The following is a 25465-nucleotide window of genomic DNA, read 5'->3' as shown; positions in this document are numbered from 1 at the left end:
TCCTGAACTCTTTGCAGTGGAGGAGGATCAGAGGCGTTCCAACTATTAAATAAGAACCAAACTAGAGAACCAGGCACTGAAGACCTCTCAGCTGTGTGGGCTGAACTTGGAATCCATCAGAATAAGGTTTCCTTCGTCAGAACTAAATATTATTGTTATCTGTTTTGATAAGAGAGCTGTTCACAGCACCCTCTACGAGTATGGCATGCGAGCCTTCCTCTGGCATGGGGGAAATAGTGGAGTTGGTTTATGGGATTATGAGATGGAAGGAGTGTTTTCTGGAGCATTGTAGTAAATATTAAATACCTGTTGTGAGTCTCCAGCCCGAACCAGTTTAACATGTTAACTTGCCAAAATGCACAGGGATTTTTCCAGTGTCACCATTTATAAAATTCATTCAGTTTCCTCAAATATTCCTTTTTAGCCTATTTTCCTTAAGGAAAGTAAGCTTATGAGATCACCTGGCATTCTGGACAAATATGAACCAAATTGGGTACAGTTGTAGGGATACCTCAATGGCATCGTTTGTGATGATGTAATCCACCGCAGTTCAAGATGGGGGATGCATGAACGTTTGAAGCTGAAATGGGCTAGCTTGTGAGGATGTCAATTATAATGGCAATTGGAAAAGCGGGATATTAATGTAAATATATACTGTATATATAGGAACACAGGGAGCTACCATATACTGAGTTAGATCAGTGGTCTATCTAGCACAGAATTTTCTTCACAGACTGTCAGCGACTTCTCCAAGGTTGCAGGCAGGAATCTCTCTCAGCCCTATCTTGAGGAAGCTACAGAGGGAACGTGGAACCTTCTGCTCTTCCCAGAGTGGCTCCATCCCCTGAGAGGAATATCTTACAGTGCTCACACTTCTAGTCTCCCACTCATATGCAACCAGGGTGGACCCTGCTTAGCTAAGGGGACAAGTCATACTTGCTACCATAAGACCAGATCTCCTCTCCTAGACCAGCTCTCCTCTCCTATAGTGAAAAGAAAGTAGGCAGATTTATTCTACCAGAACAACTTGTTTAGAACTGAAATTAGGAACATAGGAAGCTGCCATATACTGAGTTAGACCATAGGTCCATCTAGTTCAGTATTGTCTACCCAGCCTGGCAGCGGTTTCTCCAAGGATTCAGGCAGGAATATCTCTGAGCCCTATCTTGGGGATGCCAGGGAGGGAACTTTGAACTTTCTGCTCTTCCCAGAGCAGCTCCACCCCTAAGGGGAATATCTTACAGTCAGGGGTGCACCAAGGTAATTTGTGAGGTCCCCTAAACTTCCTTTGGGGGGCCCACCCCACCAAAACTCCGCTTAAAAAAACAAAAACAAAACAAATAAACAACTCTTACTGCGACAATCTCCTCTGTGCAGGCGTGGCTCTCATTTACTTAAAGATGCTGGCCCAAATGGATGGGCACAGCGTCACTCCTGCTCCCACCCCACTGGGAGAAGGGCTGCTCCACACCCCCTCCCACCGCAGTCACCCCTTGGACATGGTAAGAGGGTTTTTGGTGTGTTTTTTTAAGCAGAGCTTTGGCGGGGCAGGTGCAGGATGGCTGCCAGAGGGGGGGGGCGGCTATTTGGAGGCTCCCCTGGACCTTGGAGGACCAAACCGGGTCCCCAACATCCAGGGTTTAGTGCACCTCTGCCTACAGTGCTCACACTTCTAGTCTCCCATTCATATGCAACCAGGGCAGACCCTGCTTAGCTAAGGGGACAAGTCATGCTTGCTGCCACAAGACCAGCTCTCTTATGCAGCACCTTTTAAAACAGTTAAGAGGTTAAGTTGGAATTTTTCTTTGAGGCTTTGCCAGACCTTCACAGAAGCTCAGGATGGCCCACCAGCTCTTTTGCTAGCTGCCTGGGATTTTGAAAAAAATTGCGCTGCCCAGTAGTGAGGCAGATAGTGGACGGCAGCATTCACTTTTTCATAAAAGCATGGAAATTGTCATGAATATTGTATACATTACAAACATAATAATAAATAATAAATAATAAAATATTTTTAATAAGAAAGTGGGTGGCATGTAGAAATCAACAGTGGTGCCTATACAACGGCACATGCAAATCCGTTACAGAAGAGTATGCTTATGCTCCAGTTTGAAAAACCCAATGCTATTGCTTTTCTTTTCTTTTCTTTTTTTGCATTGACAAATATGGAAAATGGCATGAACGTTGAATAAATCACAAATATTAGTTTAAAAGGTTCTACATGCAGAACTCAAATATGGCATCTTTTAAATATAGTGTAAAAGACTGTGTGTGTGTGTGTGTGTGTGTAATTAATTATATATACTTTGTCATAAAGCATAAAGATATAGATATGTTTAGGTGGCTACCTATATAACAATATTCATCACAGGCTTGAATTGAGAAAGTAGCATTCAAATGGCATGTAATATTTAATTGGATGGAATTTAATCAGTATTTACATCATAACACATACCTTAGGAAATTGAACGAATGCATCTGAATCATAATGTTTACATTACTATGCAGTTAAACTCAGCTGAGTAGAGCTTTAAGAGCAAAGCTAAGCAGTGAAGAAAAATTCATGGATTATTGAAATAAAAGACAGAGATTTCTTATGAAAGTGAAATAATATATCTGAATCGTAAGAAGCAATGTTTTAACATTAAGATATGGTTCAACTGAACTGTAATATATAACACATTCCTGAAATTTTGTAGGGGTGGTGGTGGGGGTGGGGTGGGACAGGTTATGAGTTAATGAAACAAAATTCACAGATTGAATAGCTTTCTAATTCAAGCATGTACACAGTCCAGTGTCCAGTGCAGTTGAGACCACTTTTGAAACATTTACGCCTTCCTTTGCAGCCTGCTTAGCAGGCACATTTTGTGACAGGTGGAAGTGTTGTCCAAAGGGTTTTCCGAGAACCTTGCTCTTTGGTCCGATCCACTGGACTCGCTACGTTTGGTTTGCAGGCAGTTGCTTGGCTCCATACTGTTCCTGCTTGGTAGGCAGCCCATTCTGAGTGCAGTAAGGGGGCACCCTGTGTTGGTGGAATATCAAGATAGGATTGAACCCACATGGTCTGAAGGCCAAGCTCCTTCAGTGATTATTTATTTATTCAATTTCTATACCGCCCTCCCAAAAATGGCTCAGGATGGTTTACAGAGAGAAATAATAAACAGAAATAAGATGGCTCCCTGTCCCCAAAGGGCTCACATTCTAAAAGGAAACATAAGATAGACACCAGCAACAGTCACTGGAGGTCCTGTGCTGGGGGTGAACAGGGCCAGTTACTCTTCCTCTGCTAAATAAAGAGAATCACAGAACTGGCATCACAATGATGTCTGTGTCACTTGCTTTGTTTAAAAGAGCCTTGCAAACCAATTTTACTGCATTTTTTTGCATGGACAAATATGCATCAGCCTCTTCATGCGCAAGCAAGCAGCCAGATTATCTTTGCCAATATTTCGATTGCTTAAGACATTTTCTCCTTTTGTTATAATTATGGTATTCTCTGTGCTGAGTCCTGCTAACTTTTCTGCTAGAAATTAGAAAAACTCACTCTTGTTGCTCAAATCTCTTAAGAACGCTTCCAATCATTTGGTCTTGTGTTGCTCCTTGCAACCCTCCAGGCTCAGACCTTTGCCAGACCTGGTCTCTGCTTTCAGGTTGTCCTGCAAGGCGGTACAGAAATTCAATCAATCAATCAATCAATCAATCAATCAATCAATCAATAGTATATTACATCTCTTGTACTTTCTACAGTATGCCTCCACTGGATGAAGAAGCATATCCCTTGTGTAGCAATCAAAACTTCCTGTTTTATGTGGTTTCAGGATATTGACCATTGCTGACCCATCTGCAGTGATATCTGCTGGTGGTTCTTTCTGCAACACTGTTAAATCAGCTTCAAGAATCTCATTCAATTGAGATTTCAATTGTGTGAAGTTTCTCATTGTCATGGAGTGCACAGGAACAGTACATAAGAACATAAGAACAGCCCTGTTGGATCAGGCCCAAGGCCCATCCTGTCCAGCATCCTGCCTCACACAGTGGCCCACCAGATGCCACTGGAAGCCTACAGCAGGAGTTGAGGGCATGCCCTCTCTCCCACTGTTACTCCCCTGCAACTGTTACTCTCCTGCTGTTGCTCCACTGCAAGTAGGAACATAGGAAGCTGCCATATACTGAGTCAGAGCATTGGTCCATCTAGCTCAGTATTGTCTACACAGACTAGCAGCGACTTCTCCAAGGTTGCAGGCAGGAATCTCTCTCAACCCTATCTTGGAGATGTCAGGGAGGAAACTTGAAACCTTCTGCTCTTCCCAGAGTGGCTCCATCCCCTGAGGGGAATATCTTACAGTGTTCACAATTCTAGTCTCCCTTTCATATGCAACCAGGTTGGACCCTGCTTAGCTAAGGGGTCAAGTCATGCTTGCTACCACCAGACCAGCTCTCCTCTCTCCAGTGTAGCTGGAGATGACTGGTTTGCATAGTTAAAAATACTGTACTTCCAAATCCAACTGTCTGTTCTGACAGGAAATAAAGAGTCAAGAGAAAAGGTTATTATCTTCCTTCATTGCAGCCTGTGGAGCAGCAACCTGCTGTTTGAAGTAGTACAACTTCTTGTTCTTAATAGTTTGATAGAAGAAGTTTTCAGCTTCATTGTCTAGTCCCACCATGAATGAATTGAACTGTTCTCTGCCTCTGTCGCAGCATGTAAAACTCATGTCAGCACAACTGCAATCTGCAATATCTCTGGTGTGGAGAACAAGCCTGCCCCATGTCCAGCAACACATTGGTGAGCTTGCACACTCCATCAAAAAATACTTGCTGAGCTTGTCCGTGCCATTCTTGGCGACTGCTGCTCTCCCTTAAATCTTTTCCACCGGAAGCAGTCTCATATTCATTCACTAGATGGCTCACTTCCAGTCCAGCAGTGATTATCCAGTCCATCAGCCCCAGTGCTGATGGGTTCTCCGTTATCCCAGCTACTCCTCCATCACCCTTAATGACTTTATTTGCCTGCTTGGTCAAGCAGCAGAGCTGAGTATTCTTTCTCCCGTTCGTGAACCACAAAATGGCTTTTGTGAAAGTGCTCAGCTACCCATGGGTGTAGGTTTACCAATGACATCATGGGGTGATTCTCATGGATCGTCGAGAGTGGGCAGAGGGGGTGTGGGGCGAGGAGGCGGCTTTTCACTCACCTTTGCCCCCAGACCAAACTGTCTTGGGTGCACCTTCCACATGTTTCACATTCCAGAAGGAGTGCAGAGGGATCTCCAGATGGAACTAGTTGTTCTGGCCACCATGCATCCCACAATGCACTGAGTGATGTCCATGATGCATTTGGGGATTCTCCCATCAGACAGGCACTCTAGGTGCATGTGTGTGTGTCTGTGTCTGTGTGTGTCTGTGTGTGCATGCAGCCCAAGGAGACACATGATACCCAGCAGCCGGGCAGAGGTGCACTTAAGTAATTTTGGAGCCTGGGCCTACAGGCCTTTGGAGCACCCCACCCCACCAATTAAGCATCATCATGCTCGGCTGGGTGGCCTAAAGAGGAGTTGGGAGCTGTGGAGGCCCTGGACTTTGGTACAGGGGTAAGAGTGCCTCTGCAGCCAGGTAAAGGGTGCACTTGGATGCATCCTTAAGAGAGCTAGGCTGTGTGGAGGCATCGGGTTAGGCTGGTCCATGGCTCTTAAGTGGATGGGGAGGAAATGGGAATAGTGGGGGTGTTATCAATTCAGATTAAGCTTCATGGTACAGTACATTTGCTTCTCTAAATGAATGAATAAGGGTGAGGATGGTCAATTCCATCAAAAGTATCAGGTACCAAAAGTGAAATTCTGGATTTCCCCATTTTCGCTTCTCATACCATGTTGCAAAGTCCATGAAATAAGGTCACATGAATTCAATCGGAGTAATCTAAATTTGATGTCTAGTGGGGAAAACTAGCTCAGGAGTATAGACAGAGTGTAAGCCAGAAAGAGAAAGAAAGAAAGAAAGAAAGAAAGAAAGAAAGAAAGAAAGAAAGAAAGAAAGAAAGAAAGAAAGAAAGAAAGAAAGCCTAGTTAAATAGTTACATGATGGCTGATTGAAATACATTTTGCCACAGGCATAGTCCTCTTTTGCAATATAAGTGCTGACTGGTGCATTTAAGGAGAATGCTTACTTTCTCTCTGACCACAAAAGTTTCTAACCACATTTCTGCCATATCTCAGGTCTGAATCACTATGAATCTGAGGAATATTAACAGTTAACTTAGCTGATCTGGCGCAGAGCATCTGCGCCCCTAGTTTGCCGTCGCCACCTTACCCCCCCGCTGCCACTTGTTTGCCTGCCTGCCCCACCCGTCTCCTTCTCCCCCCACCTGCCCACAGCAGCCACCTTCTTCTTGTTCCCTGCCCACTGCCCACCATCTCCTCTTGTGCCACCCGCCCCCATTTTCTGGCCGGCTGGCCTGGCCGCTGCTTCCCCTCCTCCACTGCCTCCTTCCGCCCACCTGTTGCTGTTTTCTTTGCCCACCAGCCAGCCTCTGCTACCATTCCCCACCATTCCCCCACCCCAGCCGGCCAGCACCACAGTTTTCTTCCCTCCCACCCATGGCTATCCAGTAGCTCTCCGAACTCTCGCAAGAGCTGCCACACATGCGATTAGCCACGGCTATGTCTTAAGTGGAACAGCGGGGAAATGCTTGACTAACAAGCAGAAGGTTGCCAGTTTGGATCCCCACTGGTATGTTTCCCAGACTGTGGGAAACACCTATATCGGACAGCAGTGATATAGGCAGATGCTGAAAGGCATCATCTCGTACTGCGCGGGAGGAGGCAATGGTAAACCCCTCCTGTATTCTACCAAAGACAACTACGGGGCTCTGTGGGCACCAGGAGTCGAAATCGACTTGATGGCACACTTTATCTTTATGTCTTAGAGAATTAACTATATAGATATTGTAATGCCATATTTATGTTTAGCCATTGTGGTGTATTTTTAGCCATCATATTGAGTTTTGGGGGTGCCAATTGTTACTTTCCAAAACCATACATATATGACAATGTTTCTGCCAGGTCTGTATCATTATCTGAATGATTGGGGTGATTTTTAACATTTAATATTTTGATGCCATATCGACCTTTTGCCACCATATTGAATTTTTGGGTTGTCCCCCATTATTTTTCAAAACCATACATATCTGACAACATTTCCACCAAATCTTATGCTTTTAAGCAAAAGTGAATGATTTGGCTTGTTTTGACCATTTAGATGCCCTATTACAGCCATTAGCCCTACCTTTAAAGGTTCCGTGCTGGGCTATCTGAATTCAAAGCCAGTCTGAGAGAGAAGATAATAGCTGGAGGGAACTGTTGGAAATTATCTGTGGTGAGAGAATCCCTTTCTCATTATAGCAGAGTGCACAGAGGCACAACACAGCGGATTTAGTTAGGCATGCGTGTATGCTGAGAGTAAAGTAACTTGGAGCCAATTCATAGTTTCAAATCAATATATAAGGCATTTATTAAGGAACTCCATTCTAGATAGGAAAGTGAGGAGTTAGGATCTCTAATCTATCTATCTAGCTGGATGCAGATGGATTCTGCATCTTCACTGCACATATGGTGCAGGGAGAGAGGCTTGCCATGTTGCAAGGTGGAAGGGCAGGTAGGGAAGAGAGGAGACGAAGGAAGTTAGTCCCTAAGATTAGCAATCTACATATCCAAAGGGATAGTGTCAGAGCAGTAGAGAAGGGATGACCAATGTCTTGACCCTCTAGCCCTCTGACTCACTAGTCTGTCCTCCACTGTCTGAGACGAGACAGCGCAAAGTCCTTAACTTCCAACAGGAACATGGTGTGTAGATGATTCCAGCTGCCCTCTTCCTATTTGTCTTATCTCTGTTAGACCCCAGGAAGGGCATTTTCTATGGCCAGGTTGACCAGTCTGCTTGACAATGGTTTTAGAAAAAACTAGGCTTTGGGGCCTGTGATGGCAGGAACATGCCCTCTCTGCTGTCTCCATTTTGATCTTGGTTTTTTTAGAAGTTTCAAGTGGTTTCCAAATGTCAAAGGGTGTTCTTTCAGGGGCACACTGAAGGGCATGACCAAGCACATCTTGGTAGCTTTCCCAGTTTAGCTTGAGTTCTACTTCAAGGGCGATTTGAAGGGATGTGGCATTTTGACAGGATGAGCATAAAGTGGTTTACCTATATGCAGTTTTGCTATAGGTAGTTTCATTAAAAATACCTAGATACAAATTTTGCTGAACTCTACGCACAATGTGATTGACCAGTTGATTTATAGGTCACAAAGGGGTGACAAATTAGGTTATAGGTTATCAGTGGTCTGAATTCTTCTGACCAATGATTATTAAGACATACAAGGGGACGAAATTGGGGGGGTAATGCCAAAAACAGAATATGAGATGGGAGGTGAAACCACAGAAAAGAGAGAAGGGAGGGAGACAGGGAGAAAGTGTGAAGACAGTTAGCTTTCGATTTATGACAGCCAAATCTCTGAAATTGTCTGTTATTGCTGTTTGCTGAAGGCTGTCAAGATTTGGGTGAGAATAAACACTGTTAATTTTTAATCACTTGTCTGTGTGTTTTCATGGGTCTTGGAGGAGCAGAACAAGCCAAGCAAAAGGCAAAGTAGCTAGACTTCTGAATGCTCTTCCCCTTTAGGAAGAGGGAATTCTGATGTGCCAATCTCTTACATCTCCCCCCATTGTTTTGCTACCTGCCTGGGATTATTAAGATCTGCTTGGCTCTCTTCATGGTAGTTCAGCAACATCTGGAAGCCCCCAGGTTGGGAACCACTGTGCTAGAGTTTGTTTGCTTTTAACTTGCAGGAAGGCTTTTGTTTGAAACAAGACTCAAAGATGGCACACACACACACACAAACCAATTGTCTAAAATAGTAGAGTAGATGTACATTTTTACAAGTCACCATTTTGTGACTAGCTCTGTCTCCCAAGCCACCATTTGATGCCAAGAGCTCCCAGGACTCCAGCAAGCAAGCAAGAAAAAGTAGCTCCCAGAAGCCTTAAGTCTTCTTAAGAAGCCTTAAGAAGCCTAGCCTATCAGACCACCTCAGGATTCCGTGATGTCATTCTGTTACCCATGTAATTTAGGCAGAATAAACCTAAGGCCTGGAACACTAGTTTTCTCTTTGATGTTTCACAAGTTTCCAGTGGGAAACATTATTATCATCCCTGTGTGAAAATGGGTTCATCTCATTATTGTTGGAGCTAGGACCTTGGCAGCATCAGCTCTCAGCTGCAATGTCTCATAGTGGTCACTGGGCGGGGGTGGAGGGGCGGGGTTAGGGTCATGGATAAAAGTGCTGGACTCCTCCCCTCTTTGTTCTTCCAGTGTTAGTCTCCATTTTTGTCTCTCCAGAGATGGCTGTTTGTTTAGTCTCTTTCTCCTTTCAGCCTTAAGCTCAGCTTTCCTATCCTTTTGTGACTTCTAAATAAATCCTTGTTGTTCTTCAAACTTAAAGAACTGTCTCCAGACCTCTTGCTTGGCTGAATTCTCCCCCCAACTGGCTTTGCTCTGCTAATGAGAGTTGAACTGCCCTTCTTCTCCTACAATTATCACAAAATGAATTAAGTGAATTGGCCCTCACTAATAGTTGCCAAACCATTCAGTAACGGTTTCCACAGATGCATGCGCTAAGGTCATTGCCATATTAGGATCACAGCAGCAGGGTACAGCTCTGTATGCACAAAATGATGTGTCACAGTTGAAACCAATGAGGAAGCCTGCTGGAGCCAGAAATATGCACAAAGCTATAGATACCTTTTTTGGTCTTTCAAGTATTTTGCTTAGGTTTTGTCAGGGATTTTGCAACTCTGATTCTACTAGATGGAAAAAAATCTTTGCCATTCTCACCTCTGTAACTTGCGATATTTCAGTGCTCTGTTCCGGCACCTTATCCTCTTTCGAACACACATTATGTTTTGAGCTCCCTAAGGTCAGTGAATTCTCATCTTTCGGCTCTATCTATTTTGTCTTATACTTTTTATTCGATTTTCACAACACAAAAGGACAAACACAAATAATACTCTATCTAGTGGCTCTATCTAGTGGTCAGTGCGTGCATTAACAGGATTGATGTTGAAGTACTTCTACAGTAAGTCTATTCCATGCTCTCTGCTGTTGGAGGGATGGCTATAGAGTTTTCTTCTAAAGCTTGTCATGGCTAAGAGCCACAACGAAAATACACACCATATTTATTCCCAGCTAGGGTGGCTGGACGCAAAGGAAGATGAGGATCTTATACCTTTAACAGCTGGGAACAAGAAGGAATTTTATCAGGTGATGCCTTTCTCACCCTGCATGACAAGTTGCTTGCACACAAACTTCCCGTCCACCCCACCCCACAACTAGTTAAGACTAGTTAAGACTAGCAGTCCCATCATCCATTGCACTTGGCCTCCCTGTCTATCCTGCCCTTCTACCACATAACAGTATCTACCACATATTAGTATCGAAGAAGCTTTTAATACTTTCAACCATCGTATCCTTCTGGAACATCTGAGAGTGTTAGGAGTGGGAGGCACTGCTTTACAGTGGTTCTGCTCCTATCTCTCAGACAGATTCCACATGGTGTCAATTGGAGACTGTTGCTCTTCAAAATCTGAGCTTATGTATGACATCCCTCAGGGCTCCATACTGTCTCCAATGCTCTTTAACATCTACATGAAACTGCTGGGAGGGATCATCAGGGGATCTGGTGTGGGGTGTAATCAGTATGCGGTTGACACCCAGATCTACTTCTCCATGAGGTTTTACAGACAGGACTTTCCTCCCAAATCGACTCTTGATTAGAGTGTGCCAGTCATATTTGCTGTATTTAACCTGACCTTCCTATGGGCTATCAGGGACCAGGACAGACATGGCTTTGTTTTTCCCCCAAAGGGAAGCTGCGAATTCTGGCTTAGCCGAAGGTATATGTCCAACTTAAAATAATCCTCGATTTCCAGTGGCTTTTGAAAAAAACCCTCAGTGTTTCTGCTAAGCTCAGGCGCTTGTCTTTGTTGTGTGCAGGGGAGCAGCCGAGGGCTATGTGAATGTTCCACCTAATCCCTCGGATTAAACTGCCTCGAGTCCTCTGCAAGGTAGATTCGCTTTTCAGATACCCCACAGCATAAAGCCCTGTCTGTAAAACCTCCATGTCAACTTCATCAGGAGATGGCATAACCTCCCTAAATGCCTGCCTGGGTACAGTAATGGGCTGGATGAGGGAGAATAAACTGAAGCTGAATCCAGATAAGATGGAGGTACTTATTGTGCGGGGTCAGAACTCTAGAGACAATTTTGATCTACCTGTTCTAGATGGGGTCACACTTCCCCAAAAGGAACAGGTATGCAGTCTGGAAGTGCTTCTGGAGCCACACTTCTCCCTGGTATCTCAGGTTGATGTTGTGGCCAGAGGGGCTTTCTATCAGCTTTGGCTAATATGCCAGCTGCACCCATTTATTGAGATGAACAACCTCAAAACAGCGGTACATATGCTGGTAACCTCCAGACTGGACTTCTGCAATGTGCTCTATGTGGGGCTGCCTTTGTATGTAGTCCGGAAACTCCAGTTGGTGCAGAATGAAGCAGCCAGGTTGGTCTCTGGGTCATCTCCGAGGGGTCTAGGACAACTCTCTGCGGCCAACTCTCTGCAACCAACTCACTGTGGGACACCTCAACATGGCCAACTCACTGCAGGGGCAACTCAATGTGAATCTCCAACAAGCACATTAAGGCAGGAATCTTAAGGAAAGATACTAGGAGATATGCCCGTTTTCAATATGCAGAGGCATGCAGGCTTTCAATATGCAGAGCCCAGGACACAAAGTTTTTAAAACGGCATTGAAATGCAGGGAGATAATATTAAGGAAGGAATCTTAAGGAAGGATGCTAGGAGATATGCCCATTTTCAATATGCAGAGCCAAGCTGCATGAATACTGGCATATCCAAAGCTGCACCTGGCTCGTTTCTCCAAAGCCCTTTTTGTTTTAATGCAGAAATTCAAATAAAGGAGGCTTAGAGCCAAGCTCAGCTGCATGAATACTGGCATATCCTGACAGGAGCGCACTTCCCATCCCAATAGACAGAGCAGGGAACTGTTTTGAAGTGCGGGACACTATCGGGCTTGCTGGTTGTGACTCAAATTCAAATAAAGTAATAATTGCATGTCCGCTGGTTGCTGGCAGGAGCAGACTGCTCTCCGCCTCCTTCGCCCACTTCCCATCCCTATAAAGAGAGCAGGGAACTGTTTTGAAGTGTGGGGCACTTGAAATGTGGGGCGGGCTGTTTGTTTGCGAAGAGCGAGCAGGGAGTTGCTTTGTGTTGGAGATTTGCACTGAGTTGTTCCCTTCAGTGAGTTGACCGTGTTGAGGTGTCCCACAGTGAATTGGCCACAGAGAGTTGGCCGCAGAGAGTTGTCTCATTCCCTCTCGGAGAGACCACATCACTCCTTTGCTGATAAAACTACACTGGCTGCCAATAGGTTTCCAGACAAAATACAAAGTGCTGGTTATAACCTATAAAGCCCTAAATTGCTTAGGCCTTGGATATTTAAGAGAACATCTTCTTCATCATGAGCCCCATTGAGGCCTGGAGAGGTCCATCTCCAGTGGCCGCCAGCTCGGCTGGTGGCCACATGGGGACGGGCCTTCTCGATTGCTGCCCGAAGACTGTGGAGTGCACTCCCTACTGAGATACGATCCCCCCCATCTCTAACAATGTTTTAAAAACCACTTGGAAACCCACCTCTTCACCCAAGCTTTTTCAGCTTCTTGAATTTTTAATCTGTTTTGATTTTTAGATTGTTTAAATTGTTTTAAGATTTCTGTGTATGTTTTTAACTTGTTTTATGTTATTGTTAACTGTTCAGAGATGAAAATTTGGGGCAGTGTACAAAACCCTCTCCAGGGTAAGAGTGCTGTTTGCAGATCAGTTGTTGTGTGTTTACAAAGATCAAGGTAGGAGGAGAGTGATCATGTGGGAGCTGGGGGGTGGGTCGGTTAGCTTTTTGTCAGTGACAGAATGGGGGGAACAGATGACCATGTTCACCCCTGGCCTCAGGCAGATGTGCACCTAGGTAATTTTGGAGCCTAGACCTAAAGGTCTTTGGAAGGGTGGTATAGAAATTGAATTATTATTATTATTATTTCTTGTTTACACAGTCAGACAGGTGTTATTGACTGGTTTGTTTTATCCAGACATCGAGTCCTTCCCAAGGACCTGGGATGCCAGAATTTTATTGTCAATTGTTATAGATATCGTCGCAGAATATAGGCTGTTCCCAGTAAAGCTGCTTTTTGTAATTGGCTGATGGTGATTTCTGTGGCCCCTATGGTGTTGAGGTGCTCTTCAAGGTCTTTCGGAACTGCACCCAGGGCGCCAATGACCACTGGGATTATTTTGGTCTTTTTATGCCACAGCCTTTCAATTTCAATTTGTAGATCTTTGTATTTGGTGATTTTTTTCTATTTCTTTTTATTCTATTCTGCAATCCCCTGGTATTGCTATGTCGATTATTTTAACTTGTTTTTCTTTCTTCTCGACTACAGTTATATCGGGTGTATTGTGTGGCAGATGTTTGTCTATTTGTAGTCAGAAGTCCCATAATATTTTTACATCTTCATTTTCTACCACTTTTTCAATTTTATGGTCCCACCAATTTTTGGCTACAGGTAGCTTGTATTTTTTGCAGATGTTCCAGTGTATCATCCCTGCTACCTTGTCATGCCTTTGTTTGTAGTCAGTCTGTGCGATCTTTTTACAACAGCTGATTAGGTGGTCCACGGTTTCATCTGCTTCTTTACAAAGGCAGCACTTGCTGTCTGTTGTTGATTTTTTGACTTTTGCTCTTATTGCATTTGTTCTTAGTGCCTGTTCTTGTGCAGCCAGTATTAAACCCTCAGTTTCTTTCTTCAAGTTGCCATTCTTAAGCCATTGCCACTGCCAGGTCTTGGTGATGTCTGATTTTCCACTTATATTGTGCAAATATTGACTATGCAATGGCTTGTTTTTCCATTTTTCTGCTCGGTTCTTGACTTATTCTTTCTTGTAAGCCTGCTTTGTTTCATTGGTGTTTAATAGTTTTTCATTATTGACCATTTTAAGTGCATCTTCTTTACGGTCCTTTATAAATTCTGCATGGCCTCTTTTCTTCTCCTCTACTGTTTGTTGGACATGCAGCATTCCTCTTCCACCTGAGCTGCGAGGGAGGTATAGCCTATCTACATCACTTATTATTATTATTATTAACACACAATCTACCAGATGTTATTGACTGGAATTGGTACTTTAATTATCGGGCCCTTTCCAAGGGTCTAGGATAACTAAAGAAAAATTAACAATAGCGTTGTAGTATTTTGTGCTGTCCTGATTAGTGTGGCCTTCTGTAGCTGATGTGTTGTAATTTTATCGATGCCCAAGATGTTCGGGTTCTTTTGGTACTGCACCAAGGGCACCAACAACTATTGGTACCACTACTGTTTTCTTTTTCCAGAGCCGCTCAATTTCAATCTGAAGGTCCTTGTTGTAGTGATTTTCTCCAGCTGTTTTTCGCCAACTTGTCTATCCCTTGGGATTACAATATCAATTATCAGAACCTGATTCTTCTCGATGACTGTCAGATCTGGCGTATTGTGCGCTAAATGCCTATCAGTTCGTATTCTAAAATCCCAAAGGATTTTTGCCTCCTCATTTTCTGTGACCTTCTCAATTGGATAATTCCACCAATTCTTGCTTGCTGGCAATTTGTAATTCTTGCAATTTGTTGTTGTTGTTAATAATAAACATATTTTATATCACCCAAAACTTACATCTCTGGGTGGTTTAAAACAAAACAAAATAAATGACAACATAAAAGTTAAAACATTAGTTTAAAAGGAAATGACAGCAGGATGTCATAAAAATGACATTACAACAATTTAAAATTTAAAAACTATTAAAACAGTATTTAATTAAAAGCCTGGGTGAACAGATGTGTCTTTAAAGATTTTTTAAAAAAATTTCAGAGATGGGGAGGCTGTTACTTCAGCAGGAAGCACATTCCAAAACTTCGGGGCAGCAGCAGAGAAGGCCCCTCCCCGAGTAGCCACCAGACAAGCCAGTGGCAACTGCAGACAGACCACTCCTGATGATTTCAATTGGTGGTGGGGTTCATGACGAAGAAGACATTCTCTTAAATACCCAGAGCTCAAGCCATTTGACTCTTGACATCTTCAAATCTATTCAGGAAATGGACTAGATTCCTGTTAGAAAATACTGCAATTTAAAATACCTCCTTTAATACATCCTTGCAAGCCGCAGGTGGAGTAAGGATGTATTAAATCACAATTTGTGCTCATCATAACAAACTTGGATGACCACAGCTTCACTGTTAGCAGAACAGGAGATGGGATGGCTTCAGCTAACTTCCTGTCACACCAAGGAGTTCCGTCTTCAGACTTTTGCCTAGATTTTAATAACTCAAAGTGACCAGCAGGTGATGCCTTCACACTGTTTTTGAACTGAATTTTTATCTCCTGAGTTTCAAAATCCTATTTTTTAAAAACTCTGCATAGAAGATGATGAACTCTTGATCTTTTAATATTAATGTTTAGAATTTATACAGCACATGTCAAAGTCTCAAACTATCATTTCCTGTATATTGCCTCAGTAATTATAGGAAGCTTTTGATTTCGCTCTCATTCGCATCGGAAAGAAAGCCTAAGTATCTGCAACCAACCTTTATTTATTTATATTACATTTTTAGCCTGCTCTTCCTCCAAGGATTTCACAGTGATATAGAAAGTTTCCTTTCCCATTTTATCCTCACAAGCACCCTGTGTGGTTAGGCTGAGAGAGAGAGAGAGAGAGAGAGAGAGAGAGAGAGAGAGAGAGAGAGAGAGAGAGAGAGAGAGGTGGTGGGGGGAGGTCACTCATTGGAGATTTGAACCCAGTGAGACGCAGAGGGATTTGAAACCAGGTCTTCCTAATACTAGTCCCACATGCTAATCTCTACACCACACTGATTCTCAAGCCCTATTCACATGTTATGTTCAACACTCATACAATGAGTGTACAGTGTACACAGGTTCAGATCTGTTATACGGATCTTATGTTGAATGCAATTACAGCAGTACATTTCCCATCTGTATCATGCATTTGAGAGACCTGTACCCAGGTTCACTTTTAAAATGAATGCAGGTACAGTCATTCACACAAACACATGCACAAGTGTACAGACATCAGTATACTTATACAACATAATGTTTGGATAATGTTTCCGTTTTGCTTGCATCCCTCCCTTTTTACTTCTGCCTCTAATATAAACATTAAAATCATTAATATTAGAAGTATTAAAACTATACATTTATTTAAAAGCCCGTGTAAACAAATATGTCTTCAGTGCCTTTTGAAAAGTTGCCAGAGATAGGAAGGCTCTTATTTCAACAGGGAGTGCATTCCAAAAGTCTAGGGGCAGCAACAGAGAAAGGTCATCCCCAAGTAGACAGCAGATGAGCCGGTGGCAACCACAGAGGTACCTCTCCAGAAGATCTCAACAAGTGATGGGGCTCATGGTGAAGAACACATTCTCTTGAAAACAAGGCCTAAGCTGTTTAGGGCTTTATAGGTACTGTAACTAGCTTAACCTGCACAGAGCATCTGCACACTGGTACTTGATTGCTCCCCTCACCCTCTGCCACAGCCCCCCTCTCCTCAGAGATCTCACCCTCACCTGAGCTGCACTCCTGCTCATCCTCCTCCATCCCATTGCTTCCACCCCCCTCACCCCTCTTGGTCACTCCTCCATCTCTTCACTCCATCCCCCTCACCCCTCTTGGTTGTGGCTGCAGCGTTGCTGGGGCCTATTAGCCAAGCTGCAGCCCCCTATCCCCAGAAACCTCCCCACCCTCACCCGAGCCCCACTCCTGCTCCTCCCCACAGAAGCAGCAGCAGCAGCAATTGACCAGACCCTTCCTCGCTGCTGCCACGGCCACCTGTGCCCCTCAGGCCATTGACAGGCCTGGGCCCATCCCTCGCCCTTCCTTCTTTCTCTTTACCCCTCCCTTCTTTTTCTATTTTTCTCTCTCCTCCACTTGCTCTTCCCCTCTGTCTTTCTTTTCCGCCTTTCTTTCTTTCTCTCATATATATATATATATATATATAGCGGTGGGGGGAGAGATTTTCCTCTCCTCTACAATCCAGAACATCTTCCGTCCAGTAACAGTTGCTTTCCAACTGACCTTAACCATCACAGGCTCCTCCTCTTTATCTGCATATGGAATCCCCACTGCCCAATCAGCACAGTGCCACAGGTTCCTCCTCCTTATCTGCATATGGAATCCCCACTGCCCAATCACCATGGTGCTTCTGCCTGCAAACTCTTGCAAAAGCTACCACACCCGGGATTAGCCACGAGTACGCCTTAGAGAATTTTATATATAGATAACGAGCACGCTGTATTTTGCCTGGAAACCTAATGGCAGCCAGTCTTGCTCTTTTCACACAGGAGTAATATGGTGTCTCTGAGATGACCCAGAGACCAGCCTGGTCACTGCATTCTGTACCAACTCCAGTTTCCAGACTACTTACAAAGGCAGCCCCACATAGAGCGCATTGCAGAAGTCCAGTCTGGAGCTTTCCAGCATATGTATCACTGTCTCTGGAGTTCTGACCTCGCACAGTAAGTACCTCCGTCTTATCTGGATTCAGCCTCAGTTTGTTATCCCTCATCCAGCCCATCACTGCCTCCAAGCAAGCATTTAGGGAGGATCTATGTCAGTGTTCTCTGAATGCTGTTGACATGGAAAAATAGATTTTGGTGTCATCAGCATACTGATAACACCCTGCACCAAATCTCCTGATAATTTCTCCCACCTGCTTCATGTAGATGTTAAACAACATCGGAGACAATATGGAGCCCTGAGGGACACCATGTGAAAGTTCAGATTTTGAAGAACAACAGTCTCCAAGAGACACCATCTGGAATATGTGAGGAAGGAGTAGAACCACCCAAGGCAGTGCCTCCCACCCTCAACCCCCTCAGACATTCCAGAAGGATACTATGGTCAATAGTATCAAAGGCTGCTGAGAAATCCAAAAGGACCAACAGAGTCACACCCTCTGTCAATTTCCAGTTGGAGATCATTCATCAGGCCAACCAAGGTAGTCTCCACTCCATAGCCTGCCCAAAAGCCAGTTTGAAATGGGTCTAGAAATAGGTTTCCTCCAAGACCACCTGGAGCTGGGAGGCCACTACCCTCTCTATCACCTTGCCTAGCCACAGAAGGATGGAGACAGGTCTGTAGATGCTTAACTCGGATCCAAGGCAGGATCCAAGGCAGGCTTCTTCAGAAGCAGTCTAATGATTGCCTCCTTGAGACCAGGAGGCATCCTGCCCTCCCTCAGAGAAGCATTTATAATCTCCACCAGGCCTTCTACAACAGCCTCCCAACCTGATAGTATAAGCCATGTTGAGCAAGGATCAAAACGGCAAGAGGTAGGCTGCATCATTCCAAGCAACTTATCCACATCCTCAGGCATCACAAACGGAAACTGATCCAGGGTCCCCACATAAGCAGGCTCATACTGGCCCACAGGGCAACAGGGCATATTCCCGGTGTGCCCTACCCGCGTGGCGCCCCTGCGCCCCAACTCCCACCATTAATTACCTATTCTGCTCAAAACTCGGCGCCCTCCCCACATACATTCCACCGCCCTCTCTATGCCCCCAGTCCGACCCTGCACATAAGAGGAGCTGCTGGACATCTTGGCATCAGACACTCTAACAATTGTGGAGTTTGAATCTAAGTCGGCCAATATGAGATATTTTGTCCACAAAAAAACCTCATTTAAAACACTGCAGTAAGTACTGATTCAAGGAAGAAGGGGCAGGCACTAGCCCCCTCACTACCCTGAACAACTCTGCCGGACGTGACTTGTGTATGCGATATGGGCAGAAAAGAATCACTTCTTTGCTGCATGTATCACTTGAGCATTGTTGGAGATGGACTTCCAGTGCATTGACCTTTTGCACCAACTGTCCTAATGACCACTAGGGGAATTGGGAGTAGAGATAGTGAGTAAGGTCTCCCTACCTGTTCTACCCGTCTCTACTCTATGACCCTGATATTACTCTTTAGGGTTAGGGTTAGGGAGAGTCAGAATCCCTTCCTTTCCTCTTAGAGATCAAAAGGAAACATATATATCTCTCCCGACCCATCCATTATGCAGTTCTACAGAATAGGGTTAGGTCTTTCCTATCCAAAGTGTACTTCACCAATACGAGAATTTATATGTATCTTCTCTAAATAGCTGCAACAACTAAACTCTGCAACTAACTCTGTACCTGAATTGGTTAGCTACATTAGTGCTCTGCTAATTATCTGGGGGATAAAAATTACAACCCCCAACAAGCATAGATCTTCAAATGTGCTCTATGTAATAATCTGTCTGATTCGAGTCAAGTCTTTTCCCACTTGTGCTCTAGTCGTCTACTTTACCGCTTCAGCCCCCGTAGTGCTTCTGTATATCAAGGGGCCAGTTTCAAAGTGGGAGGGGACACTTGGGAGTGATTGAGTCCACTGCCCTGTGAGTTGGTTGTTCCAATTCTCCACCAGGGCATCAACAGGGCCACTGGCACAGCCAACACTAAATCCCTTCAAGACTTCTTGAAATCCTATTGGATCCAATAACCTTCTTGGGCGGATCATCCTAATAGGTCCCTCGCCCCTGTGAAGGTGGGAAGTGATTGTGAGTCCGACCTTAACCAGATGGTGGTCCGTCCATGACAATGGGGAAATCACAGGATTCCGCACCCATGGAATACCACCCTGATGAGAATGAAAGATCAAATCAAGAGTATGACCAGCAACATGTGTCGGTCCAGAGACCACTTGGGATAGGCTCATAGTCATCATGGCCACTATGAACTCCTGAGCCGCCCTGGACAAATTGGTCCCAAAGTGAACATTGAAGTCCCCTAGCACCAGAAGCCTGGGGGACTCCAACACCAAGTCCGAAACCAAGTCCGTCAGCTCAGTTAGGGACTCTGTTGAACAGCGGGGCGATCGGTACACCAACAGAAGTCCCAGTCTATCCCTGGTCCCCAGACTTAAGTACACACATTCGATATGGTCAGACACTCTAACAGGGATCCTGGTAAGGGAAAGGTTATTCTTATAGACCACAGCCACTCCACCTCCCCGCCCACGGTCCCTCACCCACGCCTCAACAGAGTAGCCTGGAGGAAAAACCTGGGACCAGACAGGGCCACCAGCCTCCCCCAACCATGTCTCTGTGATACATACTGGGTTGGGCCCTTAATCCAGAATCAGGTAATGGATGACTTCAGGTTTATTCTGGACCAACCTGTCATTGCAAAAGAGCAAGGTGAAACTCTTTGGGTGGTTGGCACTGCTACACAAGATCAAAGAGCTGGCAGGACAGCCAGAAGTTGAAACAGCAATTAAGTTTTTGAACTCCCTTCCCATACAACAGCCTGCTGACCTGCCAACGTTACTTCTTCTGTTCCCCACCACTACTGGAATAAACGCCCCATAATCTGCAAATATGCCCCCTGTCTCCCCATCTCCCGAAAAACCCAGGCACAACTCACCCCGGATTTAAAAACAGAAGCTGAATTAAAATACCCATCCATGAAGAATCTAGGACCAGGCAGCTGGCCTTCGCTTGCCCCCGAAGTGGCTCCCCCTTGGTGTTGCCCCTTCAGTGGCGGGCTCACCACCACAGGCAGCATTCCTATAGAAGGCCCGGAGCTGGGCAGGTGGTACCAGGAATTGCCGGGTCACTCACAGCAAAATCACAATAAAGTCACAATAAAAATGAAACAATATATTTAACAATCTTGAAAGGCTAAGCCATTTCAAGGCAACACAGTCAACAATGTATTGAGGATAGATCCAGAAGCCCCACATCCCACCCAAGCCCTCAGTCCCACCACCAAAGGCCAGCAGCCTGCAGGTGGCCACAGCCAACGGCTGCACCACTCCACCCGCCCTGGCTTTATAGCTGGGCCAGACACACATCCACTGCTCTCACCAGCAGGGCCCAGCTGGCCACCATGACCCACTCAGCCAGGGAAAGGAGCAGCCTGCAGGCTTCAGGTAGGCAGGAGATAGCAAGGCCTAGGACGTTCCGCTTCTGCAATCCAAGTCTCTCAGGCCACGTAGCAGGCAGGAGGGACGCAGCTGTTCAGACCCCCTCCAGCAGCTCCTACAACTTCCTCCATTAGTAGGAACATAGGAAGCTGCCATATACTGACCATTGGTCCACCTAGCTCAGTATTGTCAACACAGACTGGCAGCTACTTCTCCAAGGTTGCAGGTAGGAGTCTTTCTCAGCCCTATCTGGAGATGCCAAGGAGGGAACTTGGAACCTTCTGCTTTTCCCAGAGCAGCCCCATCCCCTATGTGGAATCTCTTACAGTGCTCACACATGTAGCCTCCCATTCATATGCAACCAGGGTGGACCCTGCTTAGCAAAGTGGACAAATCATGCTTGCTACCGCACCTCTCCTCCCATAGATTAGGATCACAGAGAGATGGGGCTTTCAATGCTTTGCTCCCACCATTGTCCCGGTCCGGATCAGGCCCCCTGTTGCTGCTATTTGCGCCAGGAGAAAAGCTCTCATCATCACCAAGTGTGATACAGGCAGAAGGATGGTCCTGGGGAGGGAGTGCCGTCATCAGAGCCTACTTTGCCATGTTTAACAAGTGTGGCAAAGACCTCTTGTGCCAGTGCAGGTAAATGAAGGCAAATTCTCTTTGTTGAAATACATATTACTTCAAATCAGCTTAACAGATAATTAAATTATTATATTTAATCAAACAGTATCTTGGTTCTCTGATTTATCCAGCCAATCCTCTGGGAATAGAAATACTTTATAAGATTTCTTTCTTCTGCCCTGACTGTACTGGCGTGATGCTGGGCATTACTGGATAATAATTGGCTGTAGAGCTTTTGCCATGTAATTAGCAGGGACGGTCAACTCTCTGAATTAGAGAGAGCAAGTAAAGGACGAAAGGAATCCGAGCTAATGGAAGAGGATTACGCCTACTGAGACATAGGTATCGGCAAAGCTTTGTCATGCTTTCGCCACAGTATGATGCTTCTCTGGGCGATCACAAGGATAACAGGATTAAATGCTTAATTCAATCAAAGTGAGAGGCTGGAGCCTAATAGATTAGACTGGCAGCAGGAGAGACATCTCAGATTCCACCATGTACCAGCCATATGCTGGAGTACATAAAATGATACAAGGGCTTAACCAAGCTAGGAAGTCGCAGCTTGGTAATCCTTTCCCCAAATGCCTGGTTTAGAAAAAGGCGATTCTGTTCAGTAAAGGAACATCAAGAATGATAACTAGCTATGGAGGCAGGGGAGGTGCTGGCCTCCCCCCTCCCCCCCTCAGGAATATTCCAGGAATATTCAGCAACAACAACAATCAGCTGTAGAAAAGGCACCCATACAACAAACAACAAAGGCAGCTGAAGTTTTGCTTTGCGAGCTGCCACATGGACGTGTTTTTCCCCTCCCAACTGTTTTTAACTAAGATGTGTAAATAAATTTCTCCTCCATAAAGCTGAGTTTTCAAGAGGTGCTGGGAACATGAGCAACCTGTGCAATTTCCCTTCTTCTTCGAGTATCTGCCTTTCAGAGAAATTCCCTGAACGTTCAGCTTTCATTAAAAATAAAAAATAAAAGGTATAGTTTTTTGTACAGTATGTGGCGATACAAGGGAAAGGATGCAGGGAGGATTTTATCCAATTGCTTATGAAGAAGCTAACCTGCTTCCAGGGCTAGCCTGAGTGGGTTTTGGTGACTTCGGCACCTCTGACTTCAGCATCTCCCCAGCCAAGAAGTGCAGAGTCTCTGCTTCAACTTGAGCTGCACAGACTATTCATTTGCTGGGTCGAATGAACAACCCATGTGGATGACCAGTTAATGACTAGCCCATGTTAGTTTGGGGATACACTGTGAAAGGGGAAAGAGTGGAGGGACTTGGAGGAGAGTGGAGGGGACGAGAACTGGTCTTGTGGTAGCAAGCATGAATTGCCCCTTTGCTAAGCAGGGTCCACCCTGGTTTACATATGAATGGGAGATGACATGTAAGCACTGTAAGATATTCCCCTTAAGGGATGGAGCCACTCTAGGAAGAGCGCCTGCATGCTTGCATTCAGAAGGTCCCAAGTTCCCTCCCTGGCATCTCCAGATAGGGAGAAGCCACTGCCAGTCTGTGCAGAAAATACTGAGCTAGATGGATCAATGGTCAGTATATGGCAGCTTCCTATGTTCCTACTACTGCTACCTTCCTGGCATCTCCAAGAGGAGGAGAGTTAGTCTTGTGGTAGCAAACATGGCTTTCCCCCTTAGCTAAGCAGGGTCCGCCCTGACTGCATATGAATGGGAGACTTGATGTGTGAGCACGGTGAGGTATTCCTAGAGCTACTCTGGTTCCAAGTTCCCTCCCTGGCATCTCCAAGATAGGGCTGAGAGAGATTCTTGCCTGCAACCTTGGAGAAGCTGCTGCCAGTCTGTGTAGACAATAGTGAGCTAGATGGACCTATGGTCTGACTCAGTATATAGCAGCTTCCTATGTTCCTAAGATAGGGCTGAGAGAGACTCCTGCCTGCAACCTTGGAGAAGCCTCTGCCAGTCTAGAAAATGCTGCGCTAGATGGACCAATGGTCTAATGCGGTACGAGGACTCCTATGAGTCCACCCGATGCTCACCCTCCCTCTTTTGCCAGTGCCACCTCCCTCTCCTCAGCAGTGGTCAACCAGTTCTCTTGCCCTGAGAGGCAGCTCTTAACAGCTCCGAGAGCAGCTTCCTTCTATGACCAACTAGGCCCAACCACAGCCAAGGCAATGATCACATGCAGCACTTTCTTCCTGTTTGGGGTCTGGACACGTGAAAAAAAACAGGCTTCTGCCTGATCAGCTGAGCAGTAAGAGAGCAGCATGAGGCAGGGACAGAGCACTCTGAGGGGGAAGGGGAGAAAAGCCAGCCAGAGACCAGCTGGGAGGCCGGCCCTGCCCACTTGACTTCTGCTCCGTGAGCTGCAGCACTGCCCCCCCCCCCGCCAATTGGTTCCCTAGGCAACCATCTACGAGGTTCTGCCTAGTGGACAGGCTAGCCTGCCTGCTCTAGCCTCCCATCGCCCTGGTTCCAATGAATGCCAAGATGAGATGGGGTAACTAAATGGCAGTAAGCCCTTATGTTTTAATGTTATATAACTAATATATAACTGCCACGCAGTGAAATGCCAGCATTCTCAACTCCCTAGAGCTGCTGCCTATATAAAAGGCAGTCCTGGGGAGTTACGCAAGAGCGCGCTTGCACAATGACCTAAAACAGCATGTGCTTGCACAGGGCTACTTCCATTGTCCTTAATGGAAGCACAGATGCACAAGTGCACATATATGAACATAAGAACAGCCCTGCTGGCTCAGGTCCAAGGCCCATCTAGTCCAGCATCCTGTTTCACACAGTGGCCCACCAGATGCCTCTGGGAACCTACATGCAGGAGTTGAGGGCGTGCCCTCTCTCCTGCTGTTATTCCCCTGCAACTGGTACTCAGAGGCATCCTGCCTCTCTGAGGCTGGTGGTGGTCTATAGCCCTCTGACTAGTAACTGTTGACAGACCTCTCCTCCATATGTTATGGCTCTGCTCCTTTCGTCCTTTTCACTTTTTCTGAACTGCAGCACACATGCCAAGCTAGATCCTAAGAATGAAAAGGTCTTCTCTATAACTGCGGCAGCAAAAGGCCTCCCTGCATATAACCTGCTGCCCTCGGCAGTAATATAAGGATCGTCATTATGATGTAGAGAAAGTGAAAGTGACTCCCCCTCTCCCACCAACTGCTCCCTTCCTGATACTAGAACATGGGGTCATCCAATTCAATTCATGGGCAAGGAAATTCAGGACAGGCAGAAAGAAGTACCTTTTCCACATAACATAGCGTTCTTCACTGCAAGGGCCAATGGCGGCCCCCATCAACCCTGAGTTCAGCCCGTTGACTAATTGTTTACTGGGCCTGTGCGAAGGAAGCTTCAGCCAAAACTGCACAGTCCCAGGGGCGTAACTACTATTAGGCAAGGGGAGGCGGCTGCCTGGGGGCCCCCACGCCTCGAGGCCCCCCCCAGAGGCAAGTGACATGACTCCCCAACACCCGCAGAGCTTCCTTCATTATGATCCTTCCTTCGTATTTTTCCTTCGACCTGGCTAATATCTCTCTCTCTGTCTCTGCAGTATGAGATGTTGCCTTTCAGCATCTTCCATGTAGCATGTGTATAAATGTATCTGTAAGGGACAGAGAAGAGCCATGAGATTTCATAACCCCATGTGAATTAATGACCTATTCTTCTATATAATTAACTATATAACTATATAAATATAGTTATATTTATATTTGTAATGATATAGTAATAAATATAACTATATAAATATCCACCATATTCATAATGGGG

The 25465-nt window shown here is 45.4% G+C and overlaps 1 long non-coding RNA gene across 2 annotated transcripts; it reads right to left on the bottom strand.

Moving 5' to 3' along the window:
* Nucleotides 1-2039: 2039 nt before the first annotated feature.
* Nucleotides 2040-25064, bottom strand: LOC128322799 (uncharacterized). Of its 2 annotated transcripts, none has more exons than XR_008306002.1 (3): nucleotides 24940-25064; nucleotides 3542-3653; nucleotides 2040-3019 (listed from the first exon to the last, which is right to left on the bottom strand). It is a non-coding gene; the product is annotated as an uncharacterized LOC128322799 (long non-coding RNA). The 2 variants fall into 2 exon arrangements; XR_008306003.1 differs by lacking the exon at nucleotides 24940-25064 and adding an exon at nucleotides 23728-24021.
* Between the last annotated feature and the right edge of the window lie 401 nt (nucleotides 25065-25465).

Source organism: Hemicordylus capensis, chromosome 4 (genome assembly GCF_027244095.1).
Source record: "Hemicordylus capensis ecotype Gifberg chromosome 4, rHemCap1.1.pri, whole genome shotgun sequence".
Classification (NCBI taxonomy): Eukaryota; Metazoa; Chordata; class Lepidosauria; order Squamata; family Cordylidae; genus Hemicordylus; species Hemicordylus capensis.
Note: the sequence above shows the minus strand (reverse complement) of the source record. Positions and strands in the feature narration are given on the sequence as shown.